The sequence below is a fragment of the Kogia breviceps genome, chromosome 12 (genome assembly GCF_026419965.1).
Source record: "Kogia breviceps isolate mKogBre1 chromosome 12, mKogBre1 haplotype 1, whole genome shotgun sequence".
In the NCBI taxonomy this organism is placed as follows: domain Eukaryota; kingdom Metazoa; phylum Chordata; class Mammalia; order Artiodactyla; family Physeteridae; genus Kogia; species Kogia breviceps.
This window is the reverse complement of record NC_081321.1, coordinates 98,161,846-98,184,815: the sequence shown is the minus strand read 5'-3', so window position 1 is coordinate 98,184,815 and position 22,970 is coordinate 98,161,846. Positions and strand designations below refer to the sequence as shown.

At 59.4% G+C, this 22,970-nt stretch overlaps 1 protein-coding gene across 5 annotated transcripts in view; it reads left to right on the top strand.

The window, feature by feature from the left end:
- SHISAL1 (shisa like 1) overlaps positions 1 to 22,970 on the top strand; it is a 141,881-nt gene that overhangs the window by 49,595 nt on the left and 69,316 nt on the right. Inside the window, exons 1-2 of one of the 5 annotated variants that reach the window (XM_067010367.1) lie at positions 13,894 to 14,011; positions 14,352 to 14,466. The exons of 2 other annotated variants lie outside the window; for them this stretch is intronic. The gene's annotated coding sequence lies outside the window, so the exon portion shown is untranslated. Of the gene's footprint in view, positions 1 to 13,893; positions 14,012 to 14,351; positions 14,467 to 22,970 lie in introns of those variants that run through there. 2 more of the 5 variants (XM_059080957.2, XM_067010368.1) reach the window with 2 other exon arrangements.

Genomic DNA, 22,970 nt, shown 5'->3' with positions numbered 1-22,970 from the left:
GCTGCCTCGGGAAAGCACAGCGACCTGCGGGGCAAGGACCCCCGTGGGGGCGGGCAGACAGCCGTGCACTCTCCTGCAGCTGGTCCACAGGAGGAGGAAACCCTCCGTGCGTCTGCCAGCAGCTCAGGACTGTGCAGCCCCAGGGCCCGGAGGTGGATGGGCCAGAGAGCTACCGCCAGAAGCTGCAGGGCAGCCGCACCTTCCCCTCCCGGAGCTGCACAGTCTGTCTCTACCGGACCCCGATCCAGATACACCTCAACGTCATGAAACCCCAGGGTAGACAGTGATCCACGTGTGTGTGAATCGCTGTTGCAATATCCCCAGGAAGCAGGGGACCAGATTATTCTTGATTGCCCCTAGGAACGGGGAGCTCTCTATCTGAGGGGACAGCCCATTCTGTCTCTCTCATCTCTGATAGTTGGGGCTATTTCTCCATCCAAATCTGCTCAAACGGTCTCCCGGCTGGTCCCAGGCCTCTCCCTCAGAGTCACGAGGAGCGCTTCCATTTCTTCTCCTTCCCGGATTGGCCTAAAAGGTCATTCCCTGCGCCACAGTCACCAGACCCAGCACTGCCCACCAGGAAGCATGACACCAACACCAAGCACCTACTTGTGTGCTTCAGAAGCACCTACTATGTGTCATTTTTGCATGCATATCTCCCGCCACAGGACTATGCCCCTGAGATGGGCCATAACCCCCATTTCATAGTGGGGGAAATGGGCTGGGAGAGGTCAAGTGACTGGTCTGAGGTCACAAAGTCTGTGTGTGGCTTGTCTGAGGTTTGCCCCAGGCTATCAGGCTCCAGAGCAACGCTCTGAGCTGCTGGACGCTCCTGCCTGTTCACACGGACGCAGGGGAGGCCCCACGGGGTGTCCTCTCGGCAAAGCTAGACGGTGGCAGGCAGAGGCCTGGAGCGAGGGTCTCTGCCCTCCAAGTCCACTGGCGGGGGGCCAGGATCGGGTGGGGGGGCCCCAAGCCAGCTCCACACCCTGAAGCAAGGCATGTGAGTTTCCTCATCTGGAAAACAGAGACCAGAGGACAGGCGGCTTGCTGAAGGTCTCCCACTAGTAAGCGGCCGATCCAGGACCTTCCCCTGCTCCAGGCGGGACCTCCAGGACAGCAGCCAAGCGCTGTCTCAGCACTTTGGTTGATGGAAACCCTCCCTCCCTCTGGTTCCTCTCCTCCCAAACAGCTGGCGAGGCTCAGCCATGCCCCAAAGATGCCAGCAGCAGCTGGCCACGCCGTGGTGGGGCGGGACATGTACCCCCCCCCTGCCACCTCGCACACATGCAGGGGAGGGAGGGCGGCAGGACAGGCTATTCTTAGCTCCTCGGGACCCACAAGCAAGGTCCCCCTCTTGTCCCCGAGACACAAGTGACTCAGATTCAGACACACTGACAGAGGGCCTGCCCAGCTCTGGAAGGCGAGGGCTGCTCCTGGTTCCAAGAACCGAGCAGGGCGAGAGCAGCTGGTGTGAGCCCGGCCGCGAGGCCCTTTCGCTGGTCTTGTTCGCCGTCGTTTAGTGATTCGACCGCGGATCATCGTCCTCTTGTAGGCGCCACGGCCCTGATCCCCGGGACACCCGCAGTCGCTGATGTGTCCTAGCGCCCAGGACAGTGCCCGGCACACGGGAAAGGCTCCATCAGTGCTTTGTTGAGTGAACTGCCTGCTCCATGATCCAGGCCCAGTCTTATCTTTGAGAAATATACTGCCCGGTGGGGGGAGGCAGACACTTTATTAACAATAATCCTAGCAGCCGCTCGTGAGCACTCCATGGTCAGGTGCCACAGTGAGCGTGGCCACACCTCATCCATCCTGGTGACAACCACACAGGCGAGAAGTCTTGCAGATCCTTGTTTTACACGTGAGAAGGCCGGCCATGGAGAAGCCGGGGGTCGCTTCCTGCAGGGACCTCAGAGCCCAGCTGGAAACCTCTGTGGCAACTTCAAGATGCTGGGCAGTTGTGGGAACCCCAGGGGAGAAGAGATTTCACTGGGCCCCCAGTGGACGGCGGGGGCGGGGGGACTGGCTTTCCAGAAGCGGCACTGCATATACACGATGACCCAGGAGCCTGAAGGCACCTGTCATGGGAGGAAACCAGGGCCCTTCCGTGTGTCCACAGGCACCGCCTACGGAAGGCTGGGGGCCCACGGGCGCTCGGGCTCAGAGGAGGATTGGGGGCTGTGTTTCAGCGAGATCCGCTTGGCTGCCACGTGGAGGGGACGCAGGAGGGCCCAGGACGGCTAAGGGGGGCTGGGGGCCAAATCCAGCCACCGTTGCTGTGGGTGTAGACACTTGGAGCTCCGAGGGTGGGTGAGATGGAGGGTGAGACAGTGGCCAAGGACGACGCCAGGTTCCTGAGGTGGGTGTCTAGGGAATGGTACGCCCTTCCCTGGGGTGGAAAGAGAGAGAAAATATCCAGGCTCTGGCCCAGCGCTTTGACCTCTCGTCCACTGCTCCCTCCACTTCGCCTCCCAGCCCGCCCGGCATCCCGTCCGCTTGGCGGAGCTCCTGCCCACCTCTCCATCACAGACACACACCAGCCGGGCACCTGCCTGCCTGTCTACCCACCGAAACATCCATTCAAGCATATCCCTCATCTCCCGATCCAGCACACAGTCTCCTCTAGTGATAGTTACAAGCACTAAATGAGTTAATGAATATACCTGGAACAAATACTTGGAACAGCTCCTGGAACCTCAAAAAATATGAGCTCTGGGTAGAATATTATTATTGTTGCTATTGTCCATCCAAAGACTCAGCCACCCTTCACTCCCCTGTTAACCCGTCTAGCCACACGTCTGTCACCCATCCACCCATCATTCACTTTTCCGTCTATCCATCAAGCCCTCCCTTCTTTCATCTCTCTGGGAAGCTCTCCATCTAGCCAACCATCTTCTTGCCTATTCGTCTTTCAATGAACCCGCTCACCCATCATCCACCCGCCTACCCACTCACCCATCCTTCCATTGTCTATCCACCCACCCACCCAGCCACCCACCCACCCATTACCTACCCATCTACCGATCTCTCCATTCATCCATCCGTCGACCCACCATCTTTTCACTCATCCCCACATTCCTCAATGCACCACAAGTGCTGATCACCAAAGTCTTCTGCCCGTTTCCCGGGATGCAAAGACATGGAAACTTGAATCCTACACAAGGACTCTCGGTGTCATTGGCACGGGCGAGCCCACACAGAGCAATCACCTATCAGAACAAGGGTCTCTGCTCTAAAGGCCAGAGGGAAGCAGAAAAACCCAATGTGAGTGGACTAATCAGGGGAGTCTTCCTGGAGGAAGCGGAGTTGCCTGAAACTGTCACTTGCCAGGGCCCTCCCCAACCCCAGTTCACCCAGCCAGCGTGCACAAACCAGGCTCCAGTTCGGCTCCACTCCACCCACTGCCCCTCCGGTTGCCTTGGCCTCTTCAAAACGTATCTTGTTATTGTTGCTGATGGCAAAACTAAGCCGTTAAGACGGCAAGCCCGTGCATGGCTTTATAACAACAATAAGAAAATAACACTCCATCCCAAAGGTTTTGAGACCACCTGCTGGCCCAGGGGAGGGAGAAGGAGAACTGGGAAGGGCCCAGGAGATGGGGAAGAGAGGATTCTAATTACACTGTGGGATGAATCCCAGGCCCCTTTAAGGAAAGGACTTCACACATCATTACCTGCTGTGGGAAGAGCAGCTTATCTGGGGTGTGGGGAGAATTCATTAAAGCTGGGGAGGTGCTCAGAGAGCTGAGACGGAAAGGGGCAAGGCAAGCGACGACGTGGCCAGACTGGGCACCGGGTGTCCTGGCAGGAGCGGGGAGAGACGTCAGCCGCTCTCGGCCTCCTGGGCTGGGCCTGTTAGAACCACTGATGCAACTTCTCACACCGAGGCCCGCTCCGGGCTGGGGCCTGTGGTGGACACAGTCGGCAACGCGGAGCTGGGTCGGACCTAGGCCAGCCCTAGGGGGGCTCCTGGTGGTGACAGAAGCACAGACAGTGTCACGCAGCGTGGCCAGGGCTGTGATGGGTGGAGAAGTCCAGAGATCCAGCCTGGCTCAGGGAAGGCTTCCAAGAGGAGGAGACAAATGACCTGGGTCCTCAAAGATAAAAAGAAGTAAGACAGGCAGTCCAGGAAGAGAAAAGAGAGAGATCTGAGGTCTGCTGGCCTGAGAGCACGGTCTGATCAGGAAGGTAGGGAGGCAGAGCAAACCTAGGGCGGCCTTGTGGCAGGAGATGGAGCTTAGTGGCAGGTGGAATGCCGACTTTATCTGGAGGGAAGTAGGGAGCCACAGAGGGGCTTTGAACAGGAGAGCAATGCTGTCAGATTTGGGTTCCACGGGGATCCCTTTGGCTCCCATTGGAGGATGGCCCACTGGGCGGGAGAACAGAGTCAGGGAGACTGCTGGCTATTGCACGCGTCCAGGCAGGAAACGGTGAGGCTTGAACCGGCAGCTCCGGCGAACGCTACGAGGAGCGGCTCAGGGGCTGCCGGTGGAGGGTTCGGGGGGCTCTGCCCGACGAAGCCAAGACACCTGGTGACAGGGAGAGGTGTGAGGCCGCATGGTCAAGGGCAGAGCGCCCACACGGATTGGTCCCTGCGTCCACAGCACCGACCCCATCCTGCTCCGAACGCCACCGGGGCGGGGCCTTGGCCAAGGGCGTTCGTGGACCATCAGCCCTGTGGACTCTCCCTCCGGGGAGGTGCCCGGCAGCTGCAGCCTGCAGCCGTTGCCCACCTACCTCCAGCCCCCGCACACGCCCCACCGGCTTTGGTGATGATCGTGCCTCCTTCTTCCTCCCCAAGCCAGCTCGGGTGTCCCCTTTTGGGTGGAGGACGAGACCTCAGCTTTTCAGACAGAGGCTCTGGCCCAGGTTTGAGAGCTGGGCTCTGGGGTCAGGAAGACCTGGGTTTAAGGAGTCTCGGGTAAGATACTTCCAACCTCAGTTTCTTTGTCTGTGAGATGGGCGTGGCTGCAGCCCGCATCGCGTTAGCCCATATGATGCTTGTCAGATGCATAGAACGGTGCCCAACACGAGGCTCAAAGACGTTAGTTGTGGTTATTTTCACGATGCTGAAGATGCAAAGTGCCCAGTACAGTGAGTCACACACAGTAGGTGGTTAAGACCTAGTAACTGTTATTATGACCAGTAAATACCAGACTATAGGCACTAGCTACTAGCGGTGTAGCGGTGGGGATCGCCAAGTCGAGGCCCTACTGTGTGCCGGGCTTTGTGCTAAGGCACTTACTAATATGGGCTCAACCAACCACGTATCACAGCGTCCCTGAAAGGTAGGAACTGTTGCCCCCATTTCAAAGATGAGGAAGTCGAGGCTCAGAGAGAGAAAGTGACTTCTTCTGATGCAAGGCAGACCCAAGGGTCTGACTCCAAAGCTGGGGCTTATTTTGTAATTTTCCCATTAAAATAGGACATTAAGGTGGCGAGAAGGCTTAATGTGCTGTGTGACTTTGGGCAAGTCACTGGGCCTCTCTGAGCCTCAGTTTCCTCATCTGCAGTTAGGGTTCGTGCTGCTGATCTTGGAAGGTTGCTCCAGCAGGCCATGATTCTGGGGTCCTCTCTCTGCAGGTGGTATGCCAGGATATTCCCATGATGCCCTGGGGGCAGAAAGCAGCCCATCCTCTCTTTGGCTAGGCTCCAGTACCAGGCATGGTGCTCTGGGGAGGCCTTAGAGCAATATGTGAGGAAAACTGACTGCAGAGGGCCTGGCCCCTCATGTGGTCTGGGTCTCAGATGGGGAGGGCTGAGACAAGGTCACCTCCTGGACACCAAAGTGGGGCCACATTTTCTCTGATCAAGAAAGTGATGTAAATGGTATAAAGGGTTCTGAACTTGGAAATCTAACATAGGGCAGGCAGCGGCTTCCACTTACCCACTGTGTGACCCTGGGCAAGGTACTTAACCTCTCTGATCCTCCCTGTCTTCAGCGGAAATGGGGCAAAAATAACAGTGCCTTGCTTTTGGGGGGGCCAGTGGGGCTCGGGAGAAAAATGTTTGCAAAGCCCCAGGCCTGGCATGAGGTACCCGAATCCGGGCTCTGAAAGCTGGAATTTCCTTTCCCTTTTTCCCCTCTTCCAAAGGAACAAGGGCTCGGCTGGCCCTGGTCAGCCAGAGGAACCCTCAGACAGGGCTGAAGGCACACTCCCCTCATTCTTATTCCAGCCGCTTCCCATCAGGCCCCTGAGTAGCCGTGTGGAGGTTCTGATTCATCACAGATGTTGACCGGTGAACAGGCTGTAGCTGGCAGGCCGCCAGACAGGCGGGGGCTACCTGGCCAAGGCCACGGGCTCCACCCTGCGGCCCAGGCCGGGGCTGGCTTCCCCACAGCTGGGAACCTCACCAGAATAGAATTCAGACAGATGCCGGAACCCACCACCAAAGTCTCCTTTTTCCCTGGGTTCTGTGGAAACATGAGATTTTGCAATAACAAAGGTCTCTCTGTGAGACCAAGCCAAACCATTTACAATATCGGGAGAGGCTGCTCAGCAAAATCAAAGAAGCTTGGAATTCGGACCCTAGCCACAGGACCCTGATCTGTCAAACCCCATACAACCTGCCTCCCTACGGCTGGGCTAAACCTGCAAGAAGCCAGCGCTGGGCTGAGTCTGCCAGGGCCTCACACTCTGAGCCAGAGGGGCCTGACCGGCGGTGAGAACGGAGCAGGTAGGGAAACTGAGAAATGGGGAAGCAGAGCCAGGACATGCTCCCGTTCCAGGGCCCTAAACTCTGTTCCTCCTTGCATCAAGGTCAAGAGCACGGGCCTGGAGCAGGGGCAGGGGAGGGACAGACCCAGGTTCAAATCCTAGCTCTGCCACTTCCTGGCTGTGTGACCCTGGGCAAGTCACTTAACCTCTCTGGGCCTATTTGTCATCTGTCAACAGGAATAAAGAGAAGCCACTCCTGGGATGGTGGTGAGGATTCAAGGAGACCACCCAAGTGACACTGGGGGCCACAGAGTACCCAGTAAGTGGGAGAAAAGGTAGATCTTTTTCAAGAGAAAAGGTAGATCCTCATCCCAGAGAGGTTAGGCAACTTGCCCAAGGCCTTATTGCTACAGAGCTGCGAATCCTACTGAGGTCGAGGCTGCCTCGCCTTGCCCTTGGGGATTTAAAATGACTGGTCTTTGGAGCAAAGCCCCCGCTCCAGTCCCCTAGACAGAGGCTTCTGAGAAGGGGCTTCCGGGGCAGTAGAAAGAGCACTCGCGTTGGAGTCCTCAGATTCCTGCCTCTCACGAGCTGTGTGACCTCAGGTCCATTACACAACCTCTCTGGGCCCCCACCCTACAGCTCTGAGATGAGGGTAGATCGCTGCCCTTACTCCCCGCATCCATCTCGGGGGTGCTTGGCTCAGCCTACCAATTTGCACCATATTAATTCTCATCATCTGTGCGCTGGGTTTGAGAGGCGGCTGAGACGCAGGGGGGCCATGAGAGCCGCCGCCAGCTGTGGCAGAATCCAGACCCGGGATAGACACAGGGGAGGGAGCTGTCACCGTTCGTATAAGCCGATGGTGCCTTGAAGGTTTGGAGGGGCGGGGGGCGAGTGCCCCGGAAGTAAGGGTGGGGATCTCTCACTCCACCCCAAAAGAACTCCTCTGCCTTCTGCCATCAGCGGCATGCTGTGCCCCCCTAAGCCGGGAGGCTGAGGCCGGCGTCATCCCAATTCAGAGATGAGGAAAGGGTCTTCGAGAGCTGAACGGATCTGCCCAAGGCCCCCAGCTGGCACGCAGGGAGCCAGGATTCAAGCCCGGGGGCTGTGAAGCCAGGATTCTCTCCATCACCAGCTCCTCCTGCACCCCGGGAGCTGGGCTCACAGCGCGTCACCTGTCTTCTCAGCTCCTCACCTGCGAAACTGTTACGGTGACAGAGAGGGTACCGGCTCCTACCCCACAGGCTTTGTTATGACTGAGACCAGAGGCTGGTGTCGCCTGAGTGGAGGTTATTATCAGCGACAGTGTACGGATGAGGAAACTGAGGCTCCGGGAGGCCAAAGGCACAGAGTCCCCTGGGGTCTCTTGTTTTCCAGCTTTGGGCAGGGTGATTGGGTGTCCACACCCCTACCCCCTCCACACCATCCCTTCCCAGTTCCTGCTGCCCTCTTGCAGCACACATATTCCCAGGAACCCTGGTCCACACAGCGGTTCCTGACTCCTGGGCACCAGCAGTCTCTGAGTCTTAGGGTCCAGAGGCAGGTAGGTCTGCAAAGGGGGGGGGGGTGTCTTCCGAGCTTTGCCGTTTCCCTGGGATTGATTTCCGTTGCCTTAATCAGCTGCCCCAAGCAAGTAGCAGGGTCCTTGCAGGCAACTCTCTCCGGACTGATGGGAACGGTGTCTTTTCTTCCCCGTTTTGAATTTTCTAAAACGTGGAATTTGCAACTGTGCGTATCACATTGGCTGCCGTCTCCCCAGTAGCCACACAAGCAGCTCTGGGGGTGTATTTAAAGAAACGGAAACACTTGGGAACATGTAGGTGCCGAACTTGAGTACGGGGAACCGTGGCGCTCCATAACTTGTGCCTGATGAGAGACCCAGGCTGCTCTCTGAACAGCACACGTGGGGCAGGGCCACTCGTGGGGACGCGGGGGAACGGGGTTCAGAACACAGGGGGCCTTGAATACCAAACCAGGGGCTCAGACATCACCCTGAGAAGGTGCAGCCACGGAAGGTCTGCAGGCAGAGGGGTGGCTAAGTCAGGTTGTACAGTACAAAGACCAGCCCAGGGGTCTGCAGGGGGAGGGATGGGCCGTAAAGACCTTTGCCCCCTAAAAAGTAAAGGAATTGGCACAAGCGGTTGCTGGCTATGTTGGTTTCTCTGCGGCTTGTAACAAATTTAGCAGCTTAAAACCGCGCCCCTGTATTATCTCACCGTTCCGTGGGGCAGAGTCAGGCGGGCTCCGCGAGTTCTCTGCTTAGGGTCTCACGAGGTGGAAATCAAGGCATCAGCCAAGCGGGGCTCTTAGGGGAGGGTCTGGGGAGACTCCAGGCTCCTTCAGGGTGCTGGCAGAATGCAATTCCTGTGGTTGCAGGACTGAGGCCCCTGGTTTCTTCCCGGGTGTTGGTTGGGGGCTGCTCTCACCTCCCTGCCCTGAGACCCCTCCATCTCAGCGCCAGCCTCCCTGATGTCAAATCCCTCCTCCGGCCGCCATCTCTTTGACTTCCTTTCCTGCTGACAGCAGAGAAAAGTCTCTGCTTTCAAAGGCCTCCCGTGATTGGCTTAGGCACACCAGATAATCTCCTTACCTCCTGATCTTACTAATCAACGGATTAATAACCTTAATTACATCTGCAAAACCCCTTTTGCCACAGTGGAGAAACAGCAGGGGGAAAGTGATGGGGCCCTCTTGGAACTGGGTCTGCCACACGCCTTTCTGATGCACACGGAAGCCCCGTTTCCTCCCGGCTTGGAGGGGTGTAGGTAGTTCTGCCGGGCCTCCTCGCAGGGCCAGAGTAGAAACTGTGTCACACCCAGGGCCAGGAGGGAGGCCGGCAGGAGTCGGGAGGAGGCCCCCCCCTCCGTGAGTTTACAGCCCCCGGCCCAGCACCAGTTGGAGTCAACGGGGCGTGTCTGGTCAAGGAGGCTTCTGGACCAGATGACCTACTGGTCTCCCAAATCTCCAGGACAACAGTCGGCCATAGCAGCGGGTTCCACACACGGAGCACCTCCTATGTGTCTGGACCGGAAGAGTCAAAAGTCACAGCATCTCACAGAAGAGCAAACTGAGGTGGAGAGCACAGCCCAGGCCACTGTGGGCTGCCAGCTCAGTGCCCGGCTCCAGAGCCAGTGTTCCTAACCACTGGGATGCCCGGCCACCCACGTGACCCAGCCCTGCAGCCACGGGGAGGCTGCGGCTTTGCTGCCGTGGCCAGTTGGGAGGGCAGGAGTAGCAAGGGCATACAGATGGCCGTGACCTAAGCCTCGTGCTTCAGAGGGGCAGGGCTGGGCAGCAGAGGCCCAGCTGGGCTCGGGCTCCTCCAGGGGCCCGTCTCCTCCCAGGTAAACGGGGTGTAGCTAATGCCTTCCAGCGGCTGGCAGGCCACAGCCCGGGGACCTCAGCCTCTGGACTGAGAGGGAAACAGGCTCCAAGAGCCGGCCTCCTGCCCACCACCTCCATCCACTTCCTCGAGTGGCCGGCTGACCCAGAACACGAGCCCCCAGGCCAGGCCAGCGCTTCAAACTCCAGCTTGGCCACGTCCTCCATGGGTGACTCGGTGGCAGGGGAGCCCCAGTTCCTTATGTCTTGAATTGGGGAACTGGGGGCTTGGAACCCTGACATCTTGGGTTGGAGAAGGAGGAGGAGGGACTTGGGGGGGTTCCCGGGAGGGGGAGGGCCGCTCCCCAGAGGGAGGTGGGGGAGGCTGATGCAGAGGCAGGGTGCCAGCTGGTCGCGGCCCCTCCCCCCCCCCCCCCGCCCCGGAGTCTCCCTCCCCCCTTCCCCAAGGGGCTCACGGGCGTGGACCTCGGCTGCCCCCAACTTCTAATTAAATGGCAGCAACTTTGACGTGGCAGGTGATCTTCTCGGGAAGCCTGGCTTTAAATTTAGCTCCCTCCCCAGCCAGCCCTTTGAAAAGGCTGCTCTCGGCGGCGGCGGCGGCGGCGGGCGGCGTTGAGCGGAGGGAGAGAGCGTGAGTCATCCTCCAGGCCGCCAGCCCGCCCGGGTGAGCAGCTTTGTGGGGGAGCAGGCCTCCCGAAGGCAGAGACATAGTAAATAGGGACGGGATTAAAGGCGACGGAGAGCCTGGAGCACCGGGCCACCTCGACCCACAGTAGGTGCTCAGAAATGGGGGCAACGTTTCCCACGCGGTCTGGGTAACTACCTGCACAGCCCCGCCCCCCCCTTCATCTCTCCCCCAGCCCCGACCAGAGGGGAGACACACACGTTTGTTGAACGGGTCCACGCGGGCTGGTCTTCATGCTGGTCTCTGCGGATCCCCCCGGCGACCCTACCAGCCCAGGCTGTCCTGATCCCAGACGCACAGACGTGCGGGAGGCTGCAAATGCCCCCCACCCCCAAAGAGACCCCCGTCCTAATCCCCGGAACCTGCAACAAGAAAGGAGCTTCGCAGATTTGATTAAGGTCAGGATCTTGAGATGGGAGATTATCCTGGATTATCCGTGGGCCCTGAATGTAGCCAAAGGGGTCCTCAGAGGGCGCAGGGGGGCTCCGACACACACAGGGGAGCAGCCACGGGAAGACGGGGCAGAGAGAGGCGGGAAGATGCTGGCCTTGAAGGCTGGCGCGACGCGGCCACAAGCCAAGGCTGCCGGCGGCCACCAGGGGCTGGAAGAGTTCTCCCCGAGAACCTCCCGGGGAGGCGGCCCTGCCCACACCTTCAGCCCAGTGAACATGATTTGGGGATTTCTGGCCTCCAGAACTGTAAGCGAATAAACATATGTTGTTTTAAGCCACAAGTTTGTGAATATGGGTTACGGCAGCCCCAGGAAACCAGTGCACAGGAGGTGGGAGAAGCGAACTTGCCCAGAGTTACACACAGCTGGTGAATGGCCAGGCTGAGATGCAACCCTAAGTCCGACCAGTTCCAAAACCTGCACGTTTTCCACTCTACCACCTCCTGCAAGGACAGAAGGGACACTGATGCGGATCCAGGACCTCGTTTATTTGGGAAAATCGACAGGACTGTCTTCTGTTTGATACAGCCTCCCGTTGAATCCTCATGCTGACTCCGGGGTGAGTGGAATCCTTTCAATTTTGCAGATGAGGAAACTGAGGCACAGGAGGCAAAGTGGCTTTGTCCGACCTTGAGCTTGGGGAGCCTGACTGTAGGGAAGGGAAGGTACAGGGCCCCGGGAGCACACGGGGGGCAGCCCAGCCCAGCACAGACGACGGTCAGTTCGCAACCCAGTCCCACCCGCCTCCAGCACTCGGCCCTTCGGTCTGTTTCCTAACCTCCTTGGTCCTTGGTTTCTGTCAACCCATGGGATGATCATGTACCCCACTCTTGGGAGGGCTCGCAGGAGCTGGGTGAAGCGCTTCAAATATCCCGCCTCATTTAATCTGCGAAACATCTTGTGCGCGAGCTGCCGCTGAGACCTCTTTAGGGAAGAAAACTGTCACAGGTGGGGAGCCTGGGCTTGGAAGTCGGGGGCGTCTGGGCTGGAGCCCTGGTTCTGTCCCTTGGCAGCTGTGTGGCTCAGGGCAGGTGTCCTAACCTCTCTGAGCCTCAGTGGCCTCACCTGTAAAACGGGGAAGACACTATCGAGCACTGTGGGGAGATCTAAGTAAAATAAGGTGTATGAAGGGCTCAGCCTAGTTTCCGGAGAGGTTCAATCAACATCTGTAAAAATGGAGCCAGATCCAATGACGTGGGAGACACAGAGTTTGCACCGGTGGGATCAACCTGCCTTCCAGAGCACTCAAGACCACTCTCCCTTAACCCTGAACGTCATAAACCATCCTCACTGCCATCCCCTCCGCGGGGCCTTTGAAGAGGCTGCAATGTCCCCCCACATGTCTTTCTTTATCACCAGAGGTCACTGGGCCAGGGACAGGTGGGGGTGAAGTTGGGGAAACTGAGGCTTAGCGAGGTTGGCTCACTGGCCCCAGGCCACACAGTGAGTCTAGCACGGGTTTGTCCTGCAGGTGAGGGGTGAAATGGGGGTGGGGGGTGCTGCTGGGGAGGAGAGGTGGAGAGAAGGGGCTCCGGAGCAGGAGAGGGGTACCACCGCCTGGGGAAGTCAGGTTTTCTCATTGGAAACGACAGAAGACCTTGTCTGATGTGAAGGATTCTCCTGCCCAAGTCTGACCCTGCCATGGACCACCTCCGCCTGACCGCCTGACTCTGACTTTGACCACCTCCCGCGAGGGGAGGGGGGGGTGCTGGCTGGAAGGAATGTCTTGCTTAGCCCCGCAGAGGGAGGGGCACTGCACGTGGGGCCCTCCAGTGGCAGGCTGCGGGAGGGGCGGCGGGAGGGGCTGCCAAGACAGCGGCCACCTGGCTGGAGCGGGTCTGGTGTTCCCGCAGGGAGGGGCTGGGGGAGCCCGCCTCCCAGCAGCCGGGCCGGCCGAAGGTGGGGAGCAGCCAGGAAGGAGGCAGGTGAGCTCGTGCGGCGCGGCTGGGGAGACAGAGAATCAGAGATGGGGTGCTGGGAGGAGGAGAGAAAGAAGAAAGGGAAGGAACAGGAGGAAAGGAGGGAGGAGAGGGGAAAAGGAAGGGAAAAGTAGAAAGGAAGGAAGGGGGGGAGGAAAGAAAAAAGTGAGAAGAGAGTGAAGCACAAAAGAAAGGAGGGAAGAGATTGCAACAGGGAAAAAACGAAGACAGCAAGCACGGGGAGAGAGCGCGCGAGAGGGAGAGCTTTGCGAAAGAAAAAAATGAGACGAGGAGGGCGAGAGAGGGAGAGAGAGATTGCGAAAGAAAAAAATGAGAAGAGGAGGGCGAGAGAGAGAGAGCGAGAGAGGGAGAGAGAGAAGAGAAAGAGAGGGAGGGAGGGAGGGAGGGAGGGAGGGCGAGAGGGAGGAGGGCGCCGCGGGCGCTGGGGAGGGAGCGCGGCGCGGCGGCGGCGCGGGCAGGACGGCCGGGCGCCGCGAGCGGGGAGAGGGGGCAGCAGAGGGCGAGCGGCGAGCGGCAAAGAGTGAAGTGGGCACCGCGGCTGCGGCGGCGAGCGCGGGGCCGGCGGGCATGAGCGCGGCGGCGGCGGCGGCGGCGGCGGCGGGCGCGGCGCGGGGCTCGGGGCCGGCGGGCTGGCGGGCGGCGCGGGCCGCCCAGTAGCGGCGGGCGCGCGGCGGGGCGGCCGGCGGGGCATGCGGCCGGCGGCCGGTCCGCGAGCGGGAGCGCCAGCCCGAGCCCGCGCCCCGCGCGCCTAAGAGCGGGCGCCCTCCCGGCGCCGGCCCCGAGCCCCGAGTCCCCGCGGCCCCGCAGCCCCCGGAGCTGGGACAACTGTTGCGGCGGCGGCTGGGGCACCGCGGGGGCGTAGGCGGCTCAGCCCCGCGGGCGCCGGCTCCCGGCGGCGGAGCAAGGAGCGAGCGGGCGGCGGGCACAAGGTGAGCGGCTCCCCGGGCGGGCCGGGCGGGCCGGGCGGGGGCCGCGCGGGGGAGGGGCGCTCCGGGCCGGGGTCCGGGCGCGGGGGTGGGGGAAAGGGGTCGGGGCGGAGCTCCTGGCGGAGGAGGGTCCCGGCCAGTGGGGGGCGGGTCTTCGGCGCCCCGGCTTCCCAGAAGGTGTGCGGGCGCCCGGGGCGGGGAGGGGTGGGCTCCCTGGGAGACGTGGGTTCGGTGCATCGGGGGTCCGGGGTGCTGTGGAAAGGGGCGGGGTACGCCCGGGGAAGACTCTGGGGGCAGGAGCCGTGTCGGGCAGCCGGTGACATGGCACTGCGGTCCGCGCCAGGGCTCGCCAAGGTCGGGGTCGCTGGACCTTGGAGAGGACCGGCCCCGGGCCCGAGGACCAGTCCAGGGCGCACCGTGCAGGGACGCGGCAGCTGGGACCGGCATCCGCGTCCGAGGTGGGGACCGGCGTCCGAGGACCAGTCCTGGAGCTGAGCGAACCGGGAGCCCCGCGCGCGCCGGGCAGGGTTCCGGAGCCACGCTGGGGACCCGACCGGTTCCGGGGGTCCCAGCTGGGTGGCGCGGTCTACCAGGATGACCCCCTCCAAGTGCGTGCCCCTCGCTCCCCACCCGCCGCGTGGCCCCAGTGGAGCCGCCGCCGCCTCCCGGGGCCGAATCAATATTGATCCCGCGCCTGGGGCCGGGTGGCCCGGCGGCGGCCTCCGAAGTGCCTTTGCTCCAGCGGTTGCCATGGCAACGAGACCCCAAGCGTCTTCAGGTTATATTTATTCTAATTATTATTATCATTGTTAGTATTTGTTACTCAGCCGGAGGAAACCAGGAAGGAGGGAAAAAAGCCAGTGCGTCCTGGCGCCTCCAACTGTCATCTCTTTAAAGAGAACTGATGCCGGCTGGTGGGTCAGGCCGGGCCGTCTGGGTCTGGTGCCCTGTGCAGTTGCTGGGATGGCACCCCTGGGCCGGTGGGGCTGGGAAGGGGAGTTATATAATCTGCCGTGGGAGCGTGTCTGTGGGCCTCTTGTGTCTACCCTGCCTCTCTCGGCCTCTCGGATTCCTTGGCTTAGTGAGTGCTCCTCCTGCCCAAGGGAGCCCAGGAAGCCCAGGCCGGGAGGGGAAGAGCAGAAAGTGCCTTGCACCAGGCATCACAGCCGGCGGCCTCCAGCCCTCTCTCCCGCAGCTGTGTGACCTTGAGCAAGGCTCTTGACCCCTCTGAGCCTCTGTTTTCCCATCTGTACAGTAGCATGGGCGCCATTCCCACCTCTGAAGGTTGCTGCGAGGTCACACCGAGAAAGCTCTGTGAGTTCTGACCGTGTGACCCTATAGGCAGATGCCTGTCCTTCGCTGGGCCTGTTTCCAAGTCTGTGGAATGAGGGCCTGGACCCCCGGGGGTCTCTAGTAGTCACTGGCGTCCTGTGAATTTCACTCCGGCTGCGATGGAAATACTGTTGAGCCAGCAAGTTGCATTCAGACCAGGCTTAGGGGAGCTCCTCCGTCACCCCCTGTTCCCTCACCTGTCAGGTGATCTGAAGGTGGCGGGGAGACAGGCAGCCCAGCCTTGGTCCTTGGTGTCAGCCAGGGCAATCCCCATGCTGGTCGGGGGCACCCGGGATTGGGGGTCAGTCCCCCACCATCCCCCAGACCTGTGACTGCTCAGGGTGGGACACCTCCCTGCACGAATCCATCTCCCCAGAGAGGCTGTTGGCTGTGCCTGTCCTGGCTGGGGGTTGAATGTGGAGTGGAGCAAGAGGTGGCCAGAAAGTTCGCCACCGCAGCTAGGCAGCCCCAGCGCCTCACGGCTCCAGCTGAAAGCCCCAGGGAGGGGCTTCTGCCTGTTTCTTCACTGTCACCATCACACTGAATTCTTGACTCTGTCTCAGGCATCTGGGAGGTATGATGGGGAAGCTGGGGGGGGCAGATTGGCTTGGAGCCATGTGGGGGGGGGGGCGCGCGCAGACGCGCGCGTCCCCCCACCCCCACCCCATCCCCCGCTCTCCCAGGCCACCAGCCTGGAACTTATCGGGGCAGCTGGATTGGACAGGATGGGTGGGGGCAGGGCGAGTGCTGCTTAGACCTTTGTGAGTGAAAGAGAAAAGGAGTGAGGCCTGTCCCGAGGGAGATCGGGAGATCAGGAGACCGGAAGAGAGCCACTCCCTCGGCCCCAGTCATCCATCCATCCCTCCATTTATTCATTCTTTCACTCACTCTCCTTCTTCAGCCAACTCAGCGAGCCCCCTTGTCTGCTGCTGAAGGGCATCAGCTGTGCTCTTGGCAGCTTTTAGGGAAACAGCCCCCCGACAAGCCAGTGGGGATGGAGCCCTGCCTGGGGGAAGCTGAGTGGCAGGGGAGCACGTGGGGAGCATCTTCCCAGAGAGCCTGAGGTGGGGTCGGGGCTGTGGGAGCCTGGTCCGGAAGGCGGGCCTGAAGCGGCCTGAAGAGAGGAGCCGCAGTGTTCCGGGCAGAGACCCTCCCCGGGCAAAGATGCGGGCGCACAGGGGGCAGGGAGGGAGGCGTCTTGCGGACCGGTGGGCGGGGCTTGGAGGGGGGCGTGGTGGGGCAGGGAGGGGCTGCAGCAGGAGTGAGCAGGGCTAGGGCAGGAGATCCGGGCACCACCACCACCCGGCCTGGCTGTGGGTTAGATAGTGGGGGTGGGGCATGGAGGAGGGGGCGGATGGTCAAGTTCAGCGCTCGGATCTGGGTCCGTGGCCCGTGGGTGGAGCCTGTGATTGGGGTGGGCAGAGAGAGGTTTTCCAGAAGGAGAAGAGTCTGGTTTCCAGCTCTCTGGGGCAATCGGCCCAGCCCTTGCCACATGCTCCCCCCTTCCGGCCACGTAGTGGGAGAGGACTGCCTCCCCGCCAGGCCCCTGGCTGCTAGGAGGGGAAAGTAACGAGTGGACACCAGATCGGGCTGCTTCAACTGTCCGAGTCTGTGGTAAGCGACTTCACTGCCACGGGCCTAAGGGCACACCTGCACAGTAACAGGATCGCACCCGACCACAAAGGCCCAGAGGCCTACTGTGTGCCAGGCAGCGTGCGGGGCAGGCACTGAACCCCATCATCCCATTTAGTCCTCACACCAACCCTGTGAGCTGGCCGTTATTGATTCTGCTGTACTGCTGAGAAAACAGGCTCAGAGAGGTTAAAAATAACCCAGCTACTCACGCTCCTAACCACTGCACTCCACTACCTGGAGCCCAGCCCGCGCCTCACGGCAACCGTGGTAGCTCTCCAGACACAGTGCGGCGAGCCGCTGCAGGTCAGGGTCTGCTGAATCCCACATGCTACTCATTGTCCTGTTTTTCTCTCTTTTGGACTGATCCAGAGTGTGGCCTGTGTTAGGCTCAGATGAAAGATATCACCCCCCTGCTTGGGGATGCTCTACCTCTATAAATTCAGCCTCTTGCTTGAGCTTTGACCCAGCTGAGTCACACAATAGATTCATATTGATCTGAGAATGAACTCAGAGCCCATCTCTGGCTCTCCGAGAGTGGCTTTTCCCAGCCCAGCCACTCTTTCTAGAAGTTACTGAAGCGGTAGTCAAGCCCTAAGAACTGTGGGGCCTTGTTTCCTAAAGAGTCTTCTGTAAGGTGGGGTCCTGAACATGTGGAGCCAGTGGAAGTGAGAAGGGTGACCGGGGGCCCCGCCCACCCTGGGCCACGCTCTCCTGGGAATGCCGGGTGCCACCCACTCTGTGACTCTGTTGGTGTCAGTCTCGCCCTGCACAGGGACGGGGGGGCAGGGAAGAGGTCCTGTCTCCTCCTCCCTCCCTCCCCCTCCCTTGCTTTCCTTCCCTGCCATCCCTCCTCCGGGACACACATTCCTTGACATCCCCGCATGGCTGACCCCCTAGGAAGGTAAAGAAGAGCCCAAGATCCCTCAAACCTGCCCCTAGACGTGACCAAGGCTCAGGATCTGTTTGACAACTGACTTTGTGAATAAATAACTCTCTGAGCTGAGCCCGTGGCTGTCGCAGCACCCCTGGCTCTGCTAGCGTAACCCCTCCCAACGCCACCTTGGTCCACTTGTGACGAGCTGCTCCTTCCTTTCCCCCTTAGCTGCGAGCGGGTTGGGAATCTTCTGGAAGGCCTTCTCTGGGCATCCTGATGTTACCACTCACCGGCAAAGCCCTTGCCCTCTGAGCCTGGGTTTTCCCGTTCAGCAATGCAGAGACTTGGTGCCTGTCTAGTGGGTTTCGTGAAGGTTGTGGTGGGAGAGACAGTGGCAGGATCTTGGGTGTGAGGCCTCCACCCTCCACATCCTGTAGCTGGGGGGAGGGGCAGATGCAGTAAAGGACACCAGCATCTCCGAGGCCCGCGTGCCGTGCTGTGCCGCGCCGCGATGGTGGGAAGCCCAAAGAGCTGCTGCTTCGGGGCCTGATAGCGAGCTAGAAGCTCGTCCGCTTACCCATGTACAGATGGGGACACTGAGGCCCAGAGTGGGCTGGTGGCGTGCTCAAGGTCACAGTGAACTGGGCGGCCTCGAGGCCAAGGACGTTCATGACATGATGCAGGCCCGGTGGGTGTCAGCCAGAGCCTCTGAAGCTGCTGCGCGGGCTGGGGGAGGGGTGTAAACAACTCCTTGGATGGTGAAATTTGCCCTGAAAACCCCAAGGCTCTCCCATCAGGAAGAGGCTTCAGAATCTCTCCCTCCCTGACCATCCAAGCGGAAAAGCAGAAGCTGAGAGATGAAATGCAAATGCCTCCTGTCCCCTATTTCAGGCCATCAGACGTGAGTGGAACGTTCCCTTGGCGTATTCTGGACAGGCTGCCCCCTTCCTCCCCTGTCTGGGGCACACACTCCCGTCATCACCCATCTGTCTGCACGCACACCTACCCCAGCAGATGCGTGCAAACTCGCCTTCAATAAATTAAGAAATAATGCATGAGTTTCCCGAATTACACCAATTTAACACTGCATTAAGTTCTGGAATCTCTTAACAGAACCCTGGGAGGGGAAAAAATTTTTTTTTCTTTGGTTCACACTTCCCTGGAAAATGAGACAAACCGTGATCTTTTAAAACCCAGCTACAAAATCTGATTATTCCTTCCTGGCAAGCCTCTGAGAAATGCCCGGCGGAGGGCGGAGACGGCCGCTCCGCTGAGGCTGCGAGATTTGCATTGGGAAATGGGGCTGGGAAAGTTTGTCTCCTGTGCCAGATCCGAAGCTCCTCGGCACACGACGGGCTGAAAATAAAGTGCCGCGTTCTTAGATATTGGCACAAATTAAAAATAAAGGCCAATTCCTTCCAGAATCCAGCGCCAGAATTTCCTCCACGGCTCCCTGAGCAGGTTACCGAAACGATGGTGATTTGCTTTCACTTTGGGCTCCTTGCCTTTGTCTGGAGAATCGTCCATGTGCAGCTGGATCTATAGACCAACAGAAAACGCATTTGAGCGGTGGCTCATTTCACATTTCCGGGGCACCTACCCTGTGCCGGAAATAGTGCCAGGCTCCGGGGACAAGAGACAATTAAAACAGGACCCTGCCCTCGTGGGTTTTGCGGTGTGTTTGTTGGGGGCAGGAGAACAGAAGAAAAACAGTCATCTGCGAGGTCCCACCCTGCCTGAGGGGTCAGGGAGGGCTTCCTGGAGGAGGTGACTTTAGGTTTGAGTCTTGAAGGGTAGCTAGGAGAGTGCCAGGCAGAAGGGGACAGAGGGCATTCAGGCAGAGGAGCAGCCTGAGGAAAGGCTTCAGTGGGTCTCAGACAGGAATGGCCTCCCAGGGACATCTTCAGATTTTAATGTTTGCAGGTTCCTTTATTCCAAAGCCCTTTCTTGTCCAGTATCTTCCAGCACCCTCAGGCAACCCCAAGGCCAACCTCCAAGTCTCCCTTTCCCTAAGGAGAACACAGACCAGAGAGGGGAAGCAGGTGGCCGGGGTCCCAGCCAGAGCTCTGAAGCCCAAGGCTCTGGGTCCGGCTACAGCCCAGGCTGGGTTTCCGGACAGGGGTCCCAGAATGTCCATGCCAGAGCTGCCGGCTCTGAGCCTCAGTCTCTGCATCCAGAAAATCGGGGGATGGAGCCTCTCTCTGGCCATTTGCGGGAAGCCTGGCATCCCCGGAGGCCTGGCCAGTGGAGTTCAGCCTTCAGCTCAGTGGGAGTACAGCACGCCCGCCCATGGGCTGGCTTCTGAAGGGCTCTGTTGTTTAGATTTTTCTGGGAGCAGATCGGGAACATGGCATCACCTGGGTGTCACTGCCCAGAATCTGATCCCTGGGGCCATGAGGCCTTTGGGGAATGAGCAGAGCCTCTGAGCTGAGGCCCATTGCCAGGGCGAGGTAGAGCTGCAGGGAAGCTCCTGGCACAGATCCCAGGGGAGCAGCCTCGGATCCACCCTGGACAAGTCTCCCCTCCGCTGTTCCTAACTCTGTGACCCTGGTCAAGGTACATAACCTGTGAGCCTCGGTTTCCTCATCTGGGAAACGGCTTATTGCACGAACCAGGTAAGATAAATGTGCAGCTTCGTTCGTGCATCGTGTATCTTCAAAGACAGTTCAGCTCTTTGCATTCTCACTTTATTAACTGTTACTCTGCCAGCATTGCTCCAGCCCTTCGGTGAAGCAGCCAGGCAGGAACCAGACCCGATCATCTGGGAATCCTCAGAGCAGGGGATTCCAAGAATGGCTGTTGACTGAGTGAGGAAATGAATCAAGGGAGCCGTTAGACCCGCTCTGGTGCCTGCCCAGTGCCGTGGCAACCACAGAGCAGGGCAGCAAGGGAGCCAGCTCTGGAGCTCACCTGCCTGTTTTCACACACCGGCTCCACCCCCTACCTGTGGCCAATGCTGGGCCGCTTATTTCACTCTCTGAGCCTCAGTATCTGAATTTTTTAAATCCGCTTGAGAAAGCTGATAATAATAATAATAATAATAATAACTTACAAGGGTGGTTTTGAGGATTAAAGGTCAGGACGGTGACATTCCAGGCTCCTGGATCAATGACAGTGATAACCATTATTTATTATCCTATCCCTGAGTTCTGGAAGAGGCTGTCGGGGTGTGAATCCCAGTTTCCACCCCTAATAGCTGTGTGACCTTAGGCAAATCATGTGACCTCTCTGAGCCTCAGTTTCTTCCTCTAAAAATGGGGATGGCACTTACCTCACAGGGTTCTTGCAGGAATTAAAAGAGTTGATTCAAGGAACATGTTTGGTGTAGAGCCTGGCACATAGTAAGTGCTCAGTAAATAATACTGTTATCATTATCACCACATTTAATAACAGAAACACCCAGTGGGCACAGAAGCAGTGGAGTTTCTCTCTGTTCTCAAAGGGCAGAGACCACCTTGTTCCTGTTTAGCTCTGTAGCCAGCTTCTAGCTCAGGCATGCTTCAGACAGGTCTGTGAATGAAGGGATGGACTGATGGATAGATGGGTGGGTGGATGGATGGATGGGTGGACGGACAGGTGGGTGGATGGATGGATGGATGGATGGATGGGTAAGTAAATGAATGAATGAGTGAGTGATGGCTGTCAGGAAACTTCAAAAGCCTAAGTTCAGGGAAGCTCTGGAAGGCGCCCAAGGACTGGGGCAGAGGCTTCTCTTTGAGGGCCATGAGCGATGAGATGGAATGAGTTTTATAGCCAGATAGGATCTCTCTTCTGTGCATGAACTTTTCCCCCACTTCCAGGGACCAGGGAAGGTGACCAGAATCTGGGCACCCAGATTGCTTGGAGCCCCTGACAGTGTGGTTTTGGTGCAGGACAGAGCTGCATTCAGACTGTGGCCTCCTCCTCTTTAGGGCAGGGAAGTTCCAGTGCTTCTCTGAACCTTGGTTTCTTCCCCCATAATACGGGAGAATGCTGTCTTCCTTTGGGGGTACCGTGATGTGCAAAGATCACGCAGTGAGCGTGGTTTGTGATTTGTAAAGGTGCACGGGAAGTCAGAGGAGGTGTTTGGGCTCCACACGGTGGACGGCAGGTTGCAGGGAGGTTCTGGAGCTGGGGACAGCTCCAGGTCATCCAGGCATGGTGCAGGCAGTGTGGGCCACCAGCCTGTGGGCCATCTGATTCCTTCCCAAGGGGGCTCCAGGCACTGAGTCAGGGAAAGAGTGAGGGCAGAGGGCACCTCCAAGCTGCTGAGGCCACGGAACGGCCCCAGGGTTGGGGTGCTGGGCCCAAGGGCCCCCAGAGCCCCGCGCTGTTGAGAGTTCCTCCCATCTACACCGAGCCCTGTCCCGGGTGCTTTGCAAACACCGCCTGGTTTAATTCTCAGAACATACCTGAGCAAGGACGGTTTGCTGTCCCACCCAAGGCTCAGAGAAGGGCTGTGGCTTCCCTGGGGGCACACAGCTGCTAAGTAGCAAAGCCAGGACTTGGATCTTCTCAGGTGGGTTGGGGGGAAGGCAGAGTGCCCTCAGTGGTCAGGAGGGGCGCATGTGTGGGGGTACGGGTCACCGCAATCCTGTGCCCACCCCCCACATCTGGGTGGCCTTACCCAGCCACCTCCGTCCTCTCTGCCTCAGTTTCCTCCTCTGCAACGTGGGTCCACCACAGGCCCTCCTGTGTCCAGGCGAGGGTCACGGAGGCAAAGCGCTCCAGGAGGGAGCCCTCCACGCGTCCCCACTCATTTGTCACTGTTGTTTGAATTCCTTCTCTTTGGCGGAGAGAGACACGGGGTAGCGAGCCCCTAAGGATGGGTGGGGCCTGGCAGGAGCCGGTGAGGGTCTGCACTGCGGCTGCCCCAGCGTCGTCTGGGCCTAGAGCTTGAGGGCAGTGGGGTCCTTAACATCTGGAGTCTGGTTTCTGCTGCCGCCTGTGGCCTCCTCCAAAGGGGCTGGCTGTCAAGACAGGAGTGGGCAAGCCATTAGCCTGGGTATGTGTCATGTGATTATTCCCTCCGAAGACTGCACCCAGGGCTTGCCCTGGTGGGGCTCCACATCCGCAGGAAGGCTCTTCTGCCCGGGTCCAAGTCCCACGTAAGGGATCGCACCGATGTGGGTGAGAACAGAG